This window comes from Neodiprion lecontei, chromosome 3 (genome assembly GCF_021901455.1).
Source record: "Neodiprion lecontei isolate iyNeoLeco1 chromosome 3, iyNeoLeco1.1, whole genome shotgun sequence".
In the NCBI taxonomy this organism is placed as follows: domain Eukaryota; kingdom Metazoa; phylum Arthropoda; class Insecta; order Hymenoptera; family Diprionidae; genus Neodiprion; species Neodiprion lecontei.
This window is the reverse complement of record NC_060262.1, coordinates 33,403,063-33,418,658: the sequence shown is the minus strand read 5'-3', so window position 1 is coordinate 33,418,658 and position 15,596 is coordinate 33,403,063. Positions and strand designations below refer to the sequence as shown.

At 41.4% G+C, this 15,596-nt stretch overlaps 1 protein-coding gene across 1 annotated transcript in view; it reads right to left on the bottom strand.

Moving 5' to 3' along the window:
* The window catches only part of LOC107221082 (uncharacterized protein CG3556), a 48,408-nt gene extending 33,625 nt beyond the window's left edge, over positions 1-14,783 (bottom strand). The window contains exon 1 of the mRNA XM_046733751.1: positions 14,765-14,783. The gene's annotated coding sequence lies outside the window, so the exon portion shown is untranslated. The remainder of the gene's footprint in view (positions 1-14,764) is intronic.
* Positions 14,784-15,596: the final 813 nt, after the last annotated feature.

The window sequence follows — 15,596 nt, the reverse complement described above, 5'->3', positions numbered from 1 at the left end:
GCTTCACAGATGTTCATCGCTCGTCGGACTAATACGATCATGATCAGAAACCTAATTGATTCGCGTGATCCGGATGCGGTAATGAACAAGCAATTTAATTTTCATCATCCGTTTTCACCGGAAAATCGTTGAGGAATCAAATATTTGGATAAAGGAATTGCGAGCAAACGTGGCTTATTAAATTATCAGGATTCGAGTTTGCTTGCAATCTCTGGCAGGAAATTAATTCTAATTTTCACCGCATCGTTGCCCGTGTTGGAGAAAAACTTGCCGACAAACGGTCGGGATTATTTGCGAACCTCAGAATATCTACATCGTCACTCGGAGCTTTATCACGATTTATATTTCTGCGGCTAGATTTTTATATACATAAGTACGTAAACACGCTCCTCGGGGCGAATAATTCAATCGCAAATTGGCGTACGTTTTTATGATTTTCAGAACCAGTTCTTTCTCCAAACACTAAGCTGCACTCTGATATTACGGAGATCATCTGGTTTGATTTGTTTTCAATTTTTTCTCCACTTCCAAGATTGGATTACCAAAACCGCAAGTTATCCTAACGCTTATCATCTTAAGTCTGTGGTTTAAAACCAACCAACTTGGTAAAATCAATCACTTGCAGGGCGAGCCTGGGATCCGCAATCGAGGTGAACGTCTTACAAAAAGCTTTAAGCGAGTCAATTGAGGCGCAGTTAAGCTATAAATTTAGGGTTGTTGAGCTCCAGAGGCGTCCTCATTTCGTGGCTTAACCGCGTCATTGCATTACCGGCATCCATCTTAACCACTTAACAGATACGAAAAATTTCACTTGTTTCCCTCGATTCACGGAGCTTTATCGCACAAAATTGCAGAAACGTTGAAAATTTAGCTATCATTCAATATCGACGTTGAACTTATGATAACCTCTGCCTCGTCATGATTCAGGCATTCATCGTCATCGGAGTTTGGTGTCATCCACCGTCGAGTAACTACCGCTTTCAAATCATGAGAATCAGAATTTAATCCGAATACAGTATCGAGGGGTCTGCAACATTTTGGGGATGAATGAGTGATGAGACCGCGCGAAGCTTTCCCATATGTATTCATGCACAACGAAGGAATAAACGCCTAATAGATGGCCGTCCCGATTACCGGGCACATTAAACAGTTCGGTCAGCCAACACCTAACAAAGTGATGGGTCAGCCCTGCCATCCATAATTAACATCAATTTACTCCCGTTACCCGTTCATTAGGAATTAACGTTGCTGCAGAATCAAGCTGCTGAGCAATTCGGTCCGATGAATATGCGTCGACCACTCAAATTGGAATTTCAAGTAGTCCAGTATTTCAAGTCGAAGCGTAGCAGTGAAAATCCTTGGCAATTTCGTAGATGTGTTTTTTTTTTCCTTTCCTGTTTTTTGCATTTTTCAAAATTCAGCGTCTCCAAAATCAAATCACCTCCCGTTATCGAAAAGTATTTTTAAAAAGTCTAGGATTTGAAATTCGAAATCGTCGGCTGGATTTGGATCTTTCGTCCGGATCGAATATTGATATTCATTGCGCGCTTCTCTTCTGACAAATTACAGTCCCCCCGATTAATAGACGCCTGAGCTTCGGTTGCTACGCTGTCCCAGTTTTTGTCGCCAAGTAGATTCGCGATCCACTTAAAGGGTGCTTGGCAATTATACAGCGGAATCCGAGTCGAGTTTAATTGAAATTGCCAACCGGGTGTGGAGAACGTGAGATATCCCACTGTAAATACAAGCTCGGCGGCGTGATTTACGACTATATACGAAAGCAACTCACCAGCGGTTACCGCAAGGGTTCAGAGATACGTTACACGCTTTTCTCCAGCATGATATACAGTAGCTTTGAACGTGTCTGAAAAAATACCGGCCATAATTTTTATCCCGCATCAAAACAAGAATTTTTAGCGCCTCGGTTATTTTTCAAATCCTGTCATTCTCGTAGTTTTCACTCAAGACGTTTCTAATAAATTTCGCGTCTCTTTTGAACACTTATGGTAATTTTCTCACACATTCTCAGCATCTTGCTTTGAAGTATCGAGTAACATTTTGGTCAGGATAGTACGGTATTTTTAAATTTCTCTCCTGTCATTTATATTCCGTCGGGAAAAAAAAATCACTGCAAATTGCAATCATCAGACTTTACAATAAACATCAAAACCAGATCTCGGATTGAGGGAATTCCTCGCAGTGGAACCGTGTACGACCAAAGTAAACCACGAAACCATGAGAATCGCTATAAAGCAAATTACTGGCCTCGTGTCGTCGGAGGGATGCTCGAGGGATTCTGAGGGATTCGAGGAGAGCGTCCGGTAAAGTTGGGAAAACGGGAAGACTGACGAGGGAATTCCCGAGTTTGACTGCGCGGAAAGTGCATCGCGCGTCACGGAATTCTCTGGGATAATCACGGATCCGATTAATTTTCAAGTGGGGAAATTGATCCGATTCCAGGGGCCGCTGGTGACTGTTGTCACAGGTGTAGATAGAAAGCCTCGAACATGGTCGAGACAATTATCGACGTGTCGGTTCTACGCCGCGCGTCTGTCTCCGCATCGTCCCGTCCTCTCGACGGAATTGCACACGCGTATGACTAATTCAACCGGCAGTCGAAGCCCGCGGGGTGACTCGGAGCTTTAATCAATCCGCTAGCGATCATCCTCGAACCGTCGCCAAAACTAATCGAGACGATTCTACTCGGAAAGTTTACGATCCTCTCGCTTCGTAGCGGAACTCGTGTTAACTTTATTTCCGACCCAGGAGATAACGAGAGGTCACGTATATAACGGTTGACTGGGAAATCAACTTTGTCTGCAGCTATCTAACTTCCACTGCTGATGCGTATCGCGTTACGGACAAACTTTTTCACACCGCAAAGGTAAAGAGTCACCAGCCGTGTAATAAATCGGAAATATTCGGGGCTGAACTGGCTTCTTCCATTTTTGATGAAACGTATCTTTTCGTTCGACGGAACGCTGCTTTGAAATTTAGATCTCATACTACGCGCACGGTATTTTTCAAGAATACCATAAAAATAAAAAATTGACAAACCTGAAACGAATGTCGTAAAATTTATTGAAAGAAGGTTTGAGAATAACTTTACGCCAGGTTTACTGGCCAGATGCTGTTTTGAAGTAAACAATTCGAGTCTCGGTATTTCCAAAAAAGAAATAGGTTACACGTCAGAATTGAATCTATGAACTGAAATCGTTAATCGACAGATTTCGTAATTATGTCTGCCGAGTTTTCTTTCTTTTTCATACGTTTATCACAGAGCTTACACAGAGAAATTCAGCAATTTGCGAAAAAAATTTGCATGATTGTTCAACACACGGAAGCCGGGTGACCAGGTACGATATCGATCGAGCCCAAACGGTGATCCTTATCTGGATCGTTGTCCACGACACAGATACCTATGTGTCATATACACGGTATATATACACGTGTAAGCCTCACCGCGTGTAACAAGGGGAAATCGGGATATCCTATCCGCGTGACAAGTCAGTATAATATAAATAATTGCGCGTTTATCAGGGGCATCGGATGTTATATGGTACGATGGAATCGTGCTTGGCCTAATGCCATTTGCAAGTCGATTTCGAACCACCGCAAGTAAACCTTTAGAGTTTGGCATTTTGTACAAGGCATGTACAGTCTGTACATATTTATTGTAGTCGTCATCGTTAGTGTGTAAACTATTTTGCATTTTATTACAACGCTTTTATTCTTCCCCCGAATCGAATGCCGGCTTACCTTCGATCTTTTCTCAAACTACGTCAATCCATCGATTTCGAACCGTTCGTACACGCTTGTGGTACAAGAAAAAAACGCCGCACGTGATGGCTTGACAGATATTCTGATATTGAACGTGAATTGAACACGTTAAAACAGAAAAAAAAGTATTAAAATTGAGTTTGTTGAATTTCTTTCCACACGCCGAATTGCTCACTTTATATTATAAGAAGCGTACTCTATCATTTCTGGAGTACAATTCATATTCGTGCAATTATTTTTCCTCTCACACACTTCTTTTCGGTATTTTTATTGTGAAATTTATCACCCAGCGGGTGAAATGAAAATGTGATAAATGTGATAGTAACAAAGTTAATACCTTTGTATATCGCTGTCAAGGGTGGACAGTTTGCTTTGTAAAGTGCAGAAAAGGATTGTTTCACGTTTCGCCACTTGCGAAATCATAAATTGATATAAATGGCGCTTTTGCGAGCCTTCGCTAGCAGAGGGCCACCTTGACTCAAATCACGTTACACATAGTTACGAAAAGAAATCGGTGACACCGACAGAGAAAACTTTTGCAAATCCGAGTATCATACACTCGCTAATTAGTCGCTAATTCACGTTTGTGTTATAGATTTATGCTTGTCAACATGAAATTTTAATTTTATTTAATTGGTGATAAAAACACGCGCTTACTCTTTTTCTACTCAGAAACACCGAAAGAAATTATCACTGGTAGATCTCATGTCCACGTTTATTGAAGCTTCAGGTGCGAGAAACGCAGTACGTGTCGAAGTTAATGCCTTCGCGTGATCGATATTGCGCCTGTATTTAATAAACAGTTTTTACTGCGCGTGAATGAGCAGTTCTAAAATAGTAAAATGTCTATAAAAGCCGAGTTGAATAACCGCGGTTGAAACTGACACCGCGATCCCGGTAAAACACGCAGGTTTATTAATATTTATAGGAAAGGAAAAGAAGCGTGAGGTAATAAGTTTATGCATTCAACTGCAGATAACCTAATTTTCAAATCCACGTTCATATTATGTACGCGTAGGATCGTAAGTTTCAATTTATGAGTACAAGACATCACACCACGCCGTGAAAATTTGTTACCCGTGCAGCTGCAGTTTACGTCTTGATTTTCCTGCATAAAATAGGTTCACAAAGTGAACGTTAGTCGGTATGCAGTATAGGTAGGTTACTATATACGCATGCAAGCGATAAATGGAAGGTGACCATTTGTTTTCCGCTCGTACATGTCTACGTCCAGTGTTAAGGGTGCGAGGAGGGACAATGGGCCGCATGGCCTATAGAGGGCGATGAGGGGTTGGCCAAGCTGGCAACTTGATGGAGTATAATGGAATTCAATGGAATTAAATTGAATTTAAGGAAAAGTCGTAACAATGGCTTTTTCCTACGTATAGACGGGAGTATAAATCCAAGCAACATTCGGAACACGAAAAGAAAAAAGAAAAGCGAAAGCGGGCGAAAAGGAGGAGAAAGTCGGCAAGAAATGGGACGAGAGAAAAGAAGAAATCGAGGAGAGGATACAACGGAGCGAAGGAAAAAAAGAAAGTATCCGCGTAGCGTCGAGAAACGAAGAGAAAATTGAGGGGTGGGTGTCTTCTGCGCGTAATAGAAATCACTTCTTTAAAAGTGAATCGAAACTCTTAATAATGCGTCGCTCTCAACTCGTCCTCTTGCAATCGGTCGGTCAGCTTCCCTTGGAATAGGCGAAAACCCGTAAGCCACGTGTTATGTTACACGTGTACATACATATATACACGAAAGTAGAAAGATATGAAATTAGATCTTTTGCGCAGTAAATTCTGACAGTCTAACCGTTGAAACCGTCGAAAGAGATTAATGTGTCACGAATCGTCTGCAACCCAATTTAGTTTATCCGTCACGAGCAAGAATCGGGAATATGTTGTATACTGGTGTAAATTTTCAGGGTCCCTGGAAATTATTCGAAAAGAAGCTTTCATCTGTTGTTTGATCAGCGAAAATTACATCGTTCACCGACATCACGGAATAATTTCGTTAATGTAAAAAATGAACTTTCTAGCACACGTGCATCCAATTCGACTGTGTTTTTATTTTACCCATTTGTCCAAATTAACCCACGCCCGATCCCCTTTAATAAGCGATTCAATTCCGTGATGTGAGCTCTAGTATATATTCCATCACTCGTTTAAAGCCTAACTGCGTGTATCGGCTGAATGAATATTTCAAATAGCGAGTGGCACGAAAAATAATTTGGGCTGAGACTGTAATCCGAGGGTGAATCGTGAATGAGCTTTATAGTACAGCCGTTAAACTAGCCTGCGATAAATCGCTGATTTTTATGGCCGCCTCCTTATCCCCGAATCAGTACTTCGCATCGTCTCGTATTACCTTGTACAGTTCACAGTACCGAATGGCGCATATTCTGCTCCCAGCTAATAAACGCACCATCAATTCGGTTCGTCGAAGCTGCAGGACATTCGTGCCTTTTGTTACACGCGCGGTATAAAAGAGTACGCCTTGCGGGTAAGTACTTGCTTTTTTATTTATGCCCTCATTATTGAGACGGATCGCTTCGACGAAGAAACGAAATATCGCAGATAACCAACCGGCCTCGTGATATGGCAAATCCCTGCTCCCATCTCGGAACAATAGCGCATTAGAAGACAGGGCGGACCTTAATTGAACCATTCTCGAGGCTCGGCTGTATCTGGATGTCTGAAAACGCATAATGACGTCGTGATTACAACCGTCGGTTCAACACCGTTCCGTGTTTGGAAAGGCAGAGGGTCTATTCATCATCGTGGAAACCATACGAGCATCATCCGTGCTCAAAGACCTCGCATGTGTCTCTGAAATTTCGTCGCCCATGGCTTTACTCATCTCGCGTCTCCCTATCCGGAAGAAAATCCTTTTTGTGAAAAATTCAAAAACGGTTGCGGTTCACACGCGGCTTAAGTTTAAGCCGGAAAAGATATCCTATAACGCGTTTCCTCAGGCCGTTGTAACGATAAAAAATCTCCTCCTTCAAAACAGGATAGGAAATATGGAAAATTTCGTTAATGCGAACGAAGAAAAATTTCAATCAATTTCAAATTTAACAATTTGGATAAATTTTGTCTGACGTATGGACCAACCAATTTATTAAGTCTTCGATAAGTATATCTATTTATTCCAAGTCTGTGTGTCCGACTATTCCAACTGGAGTAAACTTGTGATGGAAAAATTAACGATTGGGTATAGTTAGATTTTTCCTCGTACACGAATTTGATAAATTTGCAAACGGCTTTTGGACATTATACGAAAGATTGAAATTGGCGGGGCTGGAAAACTCCAACGAGGAATAAATGAACTGCCAGGGAACGTCAGTGGCAAGGATGGAAAATTGGGTGAACACAAGGGGCTTCCGAATTCGTTGATAAATTTTCGATCTCAAATATCAGATGAACCGTAATCGTAACCAAAGGGAAACGCAGGCGACCCAACTGCCGGATCGTTGGATCGAGGTTATATTGCGCACAGGCGGTGAGTCCCGATGAAGCATTACATTTCGCAACCGGGCGAACGCTTGCAGAAAGACGATAACAGAAGCGAGGGGAATTTCTCGAGCCAGGGCCGAGGGGTTATCCCTGAGTAAACCTAACCGCGTCAAATCACCGTAAAATTTGGTCTACCGAGCTTAAAGGCGGAAGCGGTATTAAGAAAACCCATTTTATCCCCAGGGCGTCTTTCGCAAATTGATACTATTACTCCTTACATATTGATACTTATCATCGGCACGTGCGAGACCAGCTGTAATGTCGTAAATTATGCTCTCTCATTGGCCCGTCAAATTCCACCCTCCACCCATGGATTTTAACATATTTTCCCAACTTTGAGAAAAATTGTTGGAACAATCGGTTGGTTCAGAGTTTTTGCGAGAAATAGGGCTCAAGCAAGAGTGTCGAGTAAGTGTTTCGGTATTTTTCGGTTATCCTTTATTTTTATTTTTTTTTCCAGTGTATTGGATTTTATCGTAAACCGCCTGCTTTCACAGACTTTTCGATCAGCTCTGTCTCTCGACTTTTCTCAGGTCTATCACGTTATCCCAAGAGCCAAGTACGTGAATTGACTTCTTCGCCAATATACAGTATACGCGACATAAAAATGTGTCTCACTTTTTTCATTGCTCAGGGATTGCCTCCGGGAAATTATACGAACGAAAGGGTAACAAATTCGCGCCAGATTTTTTTCACCCCAATTCTATTCATCTGTCCGCGATTCGTTTTCGCGTTTCTCTGTCGCGTAATTTAACATTCGGTGAATACCAAATCGCTAATCGAATCGCTTTTGCACACGATTATGAGGCACAATCAGGTCCTCACATGAACGAACGTCGACTCCTCCCTCCCATCCTGATCGCAGATTGGCAATGATTGATCGCGAAAATGTGACAACGGTATCAGCACAAGTACACACTAAGCGAAAACTTTTTTTACAGTTTATCTTATAAGTGAGAATGATTGAAGACCGCCGTAAAAATATAACCGAAAGGTAAATTTTTGTCTGTGAAGTAGTTCGTCGTCAAGTTTTCTAAAATCTCTTTCCAAGTTTTTCATTGTTTGTTGAACTTTGGGAGTATCCCGCTCTCGCCAAATATCTACAAACTGTTTCGTCTCTTTTGAAATCCGTGATTGAAAAACAATTCGCACACGCTGCTGATGGCCGATTTCCAGTCTTGGTAATACGATTCAAAAGATCACTACTTACCAGTTGTTAATTAAAATTCTAATGTTGTCGTTAAGAGATGCCAGTTTTTTCCTCTATTTCTCACCCTGTTATTCCACTCTCTCATTCGAATTCTTTTCGTGTCTTTTGGCATTCCAGACACGGTTGACATTTGCTCGTTTGAAATGACTTGATGAAAATTTGGTTTAAACCTGCACACTTACTGAACGCAATGACTCGGAAGAAAGTCTGCCATGTTTTCGTCTTCCAGTGCGACGGAAACGAAAACAAACGCTCGCACGGCAAAACTGGCGCCTCAGAAAATAGTGCATGTAGGGTTCGAATCATCCTCCAGGGAAATGAAGCAGACGTCTCAAACTAAAATCGGGCTTCGGCATTCAGAAGACTTGAACCATTGACGCGATCCGATTTGGAGGGGTTGAAAAATGGAAATTCGCCATTTTCAATAAAATCATTACAAACTTCCGCAAATATTGTCTGTTCCTTTTCGCAGCGGTGATTTTGTTTAATTTCAAGAGTTCAGTTTTACCACGCACTAAGTAAGTTGCATTAATTTTCAAAAGATTTAGTGGAAAGAAATATTTCGTAGAGAAAATACGGTGATCTCAGTTCAACTGAACTGAAAACTCGTGGCGAACAATCTTTCGCGTTTATAGTTATATTTTCGAAATTGCAATCTCTTAAGAAGAGGAAACGTATAATCAACGTTGATCCAATTTAGTCCAATGGATTTATACATTCAGCGATTTCGATCACAATATTTTCTCCATAAAGAATGACGGAATTTCACGATTACTCGCACACCTGCGACAAAATGTATGAGGGTGAAACTGTGTGTAACGCTCCACGAAATCTTAATATGCCCGTGAAAAATATATCTCGCCTACTTTTGCAATATCGACAGTCAGTATTTCGATACACCAACACCTGCATCATGCTTCACTGGCATACGAATGGCTTTACGTACCATGAAGTATGTATATGTGGGTGTTCGTCGGTGCTTTATATCCGCATCCTGCAGAAACGCTCGCGGCGAAAGACAAATGGGCTTCTTCTCAGACGAACCCGTCAGGGGATTTTCACTTTTACCTATATGCCCTAAAGCTTTCAAGTTGCAATCCTATTACTTTTCCGCGAGTTATGAGAAGCCCGGTTTTTCCTTGATATTTCCGGCATCGAGGACCCTTCGAAATTTCGAAAATTTACAACCGTATATGTCTGGTCCACGAAGTGAAAGAACAATCACGATCTGTGTATAAGATGGGTAAAAATTTTATGAACGTCAGCAGTGCGTACGGATAAAAAAGTGAAAATAAATTAGAAAACGAGTTTGAGATAATTTGTTCAAAAGTAATTTCGACGAAAGTCTTTTGTAAATTAGAGCCTTCAACAGTTTCGATTTTAATCATTCCCGCCAAAGCTTGATCGGGTACGATTATCGGAACAATGAACGAACGCTTTTTGATGAGTATGATTAATGGAGAAACCGAGGTGCGTGAAAAGCTGTAAAACTGACACGTGAAACAACGCGCAAAGTTGAAAAAATTAAATTTTGACGGACAGCTGACGGTTCGCTGGTCCGGCTTGGTTTTCTTCTATACCCAGGACCAAATGTCCCGCGAATATTTGATACGAGTTTTCTTTGCAAGCGGGTACAGCGAGGTGAGGTGAATTTTTTTTCATTTTATTCTCTTCTTTTCTTTATTTTTCAGCAAGTCGATTTAATCCTCGCGAAGTTGACGGAGATAGATGAGGCTTCGTTCACGGCTCGGTTTATAACTTTCTTCTATTATATAAAATATACCTGTATATGTATATGTATACATATACAAGTTATATATAGGTATACGGATACACGGAGGCACGCAGATAGTCAAGTCGAATTGACGCCTAGCGGCGACGCTTGACAACCGAAAACGTTACGACATTTTGCTGGGTGAATTTACTCTGCTGCATCGCACATCAAATATTATAATTGCATGAAGTTGAATTAAAAAATTAGAAGCCTCGCACGGGGTGTTAAAATTCATTTGACATATGAATAAATCATCACCCATCCCTGTATTCCCAAGTGTGTGGTAATTACATTTTTATGGTGGCAAAGCATGCAGCTTTCTTCGGTTTGGGTACAATTCCAGTCAACTACTTTTTTAGTCAAACTGAAAAACTGGATTACGAGGTGCTAACTTTATACATTAACAATCGCGTCAACAGCGTCTGGCTTAAATATACAATCAGTTAGGATTTTGCCTAATTGTCTACCACATAAAGCACCCGATGGTCTGCCGAAAATACCAGTGCAGAATGAACAATTAAAGCAGATCGAAATCCCATTTGACGTATAATCTATACTTTCGGTGAAATGACAATAGAATCGGAGTGTAAATTGACCGGCGGTGTTTATTCACTGCTGATGCATTCGACCCAACGTATATATTATTAAATTCACGACGGAACAACAAGGTCAGAAATTCGGTATGTATAGATAAGTTTAATGAGCATCGTGGAAGTTGTGGTATATTTTCGGTTAGCAATTATCGTATGCAATATTATATTTCATCCGTCGAAAGATTTCTACGATCGTGTACTTGAGATAATGAATACGGCAATGTAAGACATTTTTTGAAGGATAAAAGAGGCGAGGATTCAACGAGCAATGTAACATTTAATTTACTCTATTTTTGGTGACCAAAATCGTGAATCCGAAAATTCTTGTATTGTCACAGTAAGAAGAACGAAACGAATTTTAAGAAGCTGAGTGGAACAAATATCGATACATTGCGAGGTAGCCGTACACTAACCAATTAATCAAATTATTGAGTTAGTAATTTATAAAGATCTGTTTAAATTCAAAAGAATAGTAAGTATCGGAATTAATAACAAAAGTTGACATATCGATGCTTCGTATCAAACGGCTTGAAAACAGTTAAAAATGTCGAAAATAATTTTTTGATCGAGAAAAATATTTTCGACGTCGTTAAATATTCGATCTTACACCATTGCACCGATATTGGTTATCATTAACAATAATGAAAATATCGAATTCACTACTAAAAAAAATGAAAATCCGTTTCCGTGACTTTGCACCGATTCCAACAGTTTTTGTAACGATATTGAAGCGACTTGAAACGAAGCATCGATATCCAAGCTTCTCTTTACAATTTTACTATTTTCTATTTTTCCGTTGTCGCATAAATATTCGTACCTAACGGAAACAATAATTTTATTATTCATTTCAATATTTCTAAAAAAAAAAGGAGTCGAAAAAAAACGAAACAACGGACGGGGAACTGAAAGAAGGCTCTGACTCACATTCGCCTGCACAGGTTGTCGGTCGTTCGACGGTGTTTATCACGCAGCAGCAGCGGCAAGTAGTAACGGACGGCGTTGGTCTGGCGTTAGCGGCGTTTGTGGCAGCGTCGTTCCAGCGACGCGTTCGAGGGGTGAATGCGCAATGCAGACTGAAACCCGAACACGCAAAGCTTTCCTCCGACGTCGCCTCCCCCTCCCCTCGCTCCCCCTCCCTTACAAGCGACCGTCAACGCCGTTTTCACAAATCGCGCCTGCGCCCTCTTCCATAATATTGTCATATTCAAGTTTCATTTCGATCTAACGATGAAATGTTACCCGCGAATTATCCTGGGCTGTATAAGCTCTGCTTAAATCCTCCGCGCGCGAATTTCGCGAGCGCGTAGCTCGATGCTTATTTTGCGCCTTTACGCTTTTGTAGGCGTCAAAAATAATTCGGAATGAATTTTTTTTAATACACGTTGTGCTCATGGATTTTCATTTATTCCTCACTTTCTTTGATGTTTACGCTTTCACAGGGTATGTAGATGTATGTCGATATCGCAAAGGGCTTGGTTCAAATTTTCTGGATATCTAATCTCTGGATCTTAATCTTGAACCGGAATATCGGTTTGTAGCAGAGCTCTTTGACGCGTTAAATGAAACACGTGAAACTTTCTTCGATTTTTGACACGTGAAGCCAGGTTTTGAATCATGCAGCTTCCGATTTCACCTTGTCAATTACAGGGTATTTGTTAATTAACACTTTTGTAACTTGTCTTGAAATTTGGTAGAGTGTACATTTTATTCTCAGCAAATCTACATCGCGAAACTCCTGTTACATTTAATTTTCAAATTACACTGAAATTCGGGAAGACTTGACACAACGAAGTTCCCTCTGGGAGATATTCTAGTTTGCATAAATTCGTTGAATCATCAGACGATGATACCGCCTTACAGATTGAATCAATTCTAAACCTCAGACGAAATTCTCACACCTGTGCGATATATTCGAAACAATTTGATCTCGGTTGGGGCAATTTCATTTGAAAAATCATCGCGCAAATGGTGAAAAATGAACAACATATTTCACACACGAAACACGGTTCTTTTTATTATGAATGTGAAACCTTATTCTTAATTAGACAAAAAGTGGAAAGGCTTTCTCCCCACAGGATTATCACGTAACAAAACCTGCAGAAACTAGAACATTTCTTCATGTTACACAGCAAGCAGTCTGCGGAGTTTGAGTTTAATTTGTGTGATGGGATACGGTACGCTGAAGGTGCGTCAGTTGCCGGGGTGGCGGAACAAGCAGAGTCGAAGTAGACGTAGGGAACGCGATGAATAGTCACGTCACTTGAGACATATCCGACACGCTGACAAGCACACCTCGGCACAAACTCGGGAAGATTGGGCTTTCATCAGTCAATTATAAACAGCGGTACCCCTTTGGATCTGTGGGGCGTTATATGCATACGGTGCACCGTGAAAGCAGGAACGGTACGATCGGTATGATCGATTCCCGTCGAGACAAAGAACAGGCGAAAACGAGGAACTCGAGGTAGACAGATAAATTCAAACTGTGATTGAAATTTCTCCTGATTAGTATAGCGTTAAGAAAAATTTAAACGACAGAGGCAAAAATAACTCACGGGAATAAAAAGAAGGCGGAAAAGATCATGGGATCACAGGCCTAGGGTTAAACGAGACGTAACATTTTTTAATTTTTTCCTCAGAACGACGAGTCATCCCCTCGTTGACACTAGGAAACTCTAAATTTCCAAATAAATATTGTAAGATTCCGTACAGCGGTATTGATTCCGAGTTTAAAGAGCTTTGCTCTCTCTCTCTCTCTCTCTTGTTTTCTATCCTGTTCTGCAGTATTTCCGCAATCTCCCTCGCAGCGGCCTTTTTCTAGGAAGTATCAAACCGGCGAGCTTTCGTATTAGTCACGCGCTTTTAGTGAGCGCCCTTTGCTCGGCGACCGAGAAGCGAGTCATGCCTAGCCGCAGGAGTGAGGAGGAAAAACCCTGCGGTCTATATTAACGGGGAAAATTTTGCTGCAAGGGGAAACGCGAGTCATCGGTCCTCCCGGCGTCGCGGCGTCCCTCGCACTCGCAGACCGAACGAATGAATCACCTGCTGAATTATTACCGGCCAAAGTGGAGGTGCTCGGTTCTTTACAGATACCTACGATCGCTCCCGACTTATACGTACGTGTAAGTTACAAGTGTGTATGTATTTAGGTACCTGATGGCGGAAGTAATGGCTCCGCGTTAAGCAACGTGTGACGTAAATTACCACCCAGTCTTCACTAATTACGCCGGTAACTTCCGTTCATTTCGCAGTTGTATAAAGCCTCTAATATACGTTTCGGGATTCTGTATCCTGCAATTATCAGCAAGTCGTTCCTCACCATGGAATTTACGATTGAACGGTGCGATCGAATAAAGGAAATAACTTGTGTATTTTTGGCGTACGTACTCAACGGAGGAACGCTAATCGACACATTTTTTTATCTCATTGAAAGACGACTTGAGCCCAATAAGTTAGATGAGAAGATTCGTCGAGTGCAGTGCCGATTGAGGTACTTCAGCCGCCTGATAAGCTGACCTTTGCATAAAATGATCTTTGCATTTAATGTATGCGCCGACACTGCGGTCGAAATAGGAATGTCGAAGTAGAACGAAGCGACAGATTTTACGAGGACGAATCATAATTAGAATAACGTGTAGGCTCGCCGTTTTTCAGGTGCCGAAAGAAAGCTACTTGGAACAAATGGCTTTTTTTCCCAGAAACAAAGTGGCGGAACAAGCATATATTTTCCAATACAATACTAAAATAAGATGTATATACATCGGGGCTGTGACCCTCGCTCCAGGTTATAATGAAAATCAATGATCCTCAGCAGTGCTAGAGAGAAGAAGAAGGGACAAAAAAAAAAGTGAAAGAAACGTAACGGATGACTTTATCCTTAAAAATATAGTGTATTTACCGTAAATTTCTTTCGAGCCGGTCGTCTTGAAAAATCTTGTTTACACGCGGAAGTGAATCACGGCCGATGATGTATGTTTGCTTGTCGTTTCTGTCACTGTTCTACCTTTCCCTTCAGCCTTGTCTTCCGGACTGCAAGACAAATCCTGTTGGAGCACAGTTAAGCTCCGCGTACGGTTGTAAATTTTCAACTTGGGCCACCGAGAAATAAAATTGAAGAAAGAGTTATCACGTGGATCAATGGAGTCACGCCATCGTTTCTACGAAAGATGAATAAACCGTTGAACATTGTTTTCCCTGACGTAATTCTTTTGATCAGGATTTTGCAGGATCGATTTTAATTACAGTCAATATATTCGCGTGATATTTAACTTTTCAGCGATAATTTGGCCTCAGATTGCTAATGAAGTGATCAAACGCAGTCGAATTAGCGCAGTTGTGCAAATATCCCGAGACGATAGACACGCGATTAGTTTCAGGCGCGTATAATTTCTTACCGGTGAGGTTTTAAAGGCCCTGCAGGAAGGAAAAAATAGCGGGAGACATCGGACTGATTAATTGCCGTTGGATCACAGTCCGTCGAGGACGTGACTAAATCTGGGGGATTCAATGTCTCAGTTTTCGAAATTTACGGGAAAATAAAGGATGCCTGGAAGCCCGGAGGGCGAGGCGACCCCGCGAGGGTAATAAATCAGATTTCTAGTATATTACGGAGAACGTGACGGGGATACAGTATCTCGAGTATCTACGCTCTCGGACGGCTAGGATATTCGGATTGGCCGCATGTAAGCTCAGCGAGGTTATTAGTGACGAGTTTTCTCCGCTCTGCGAAC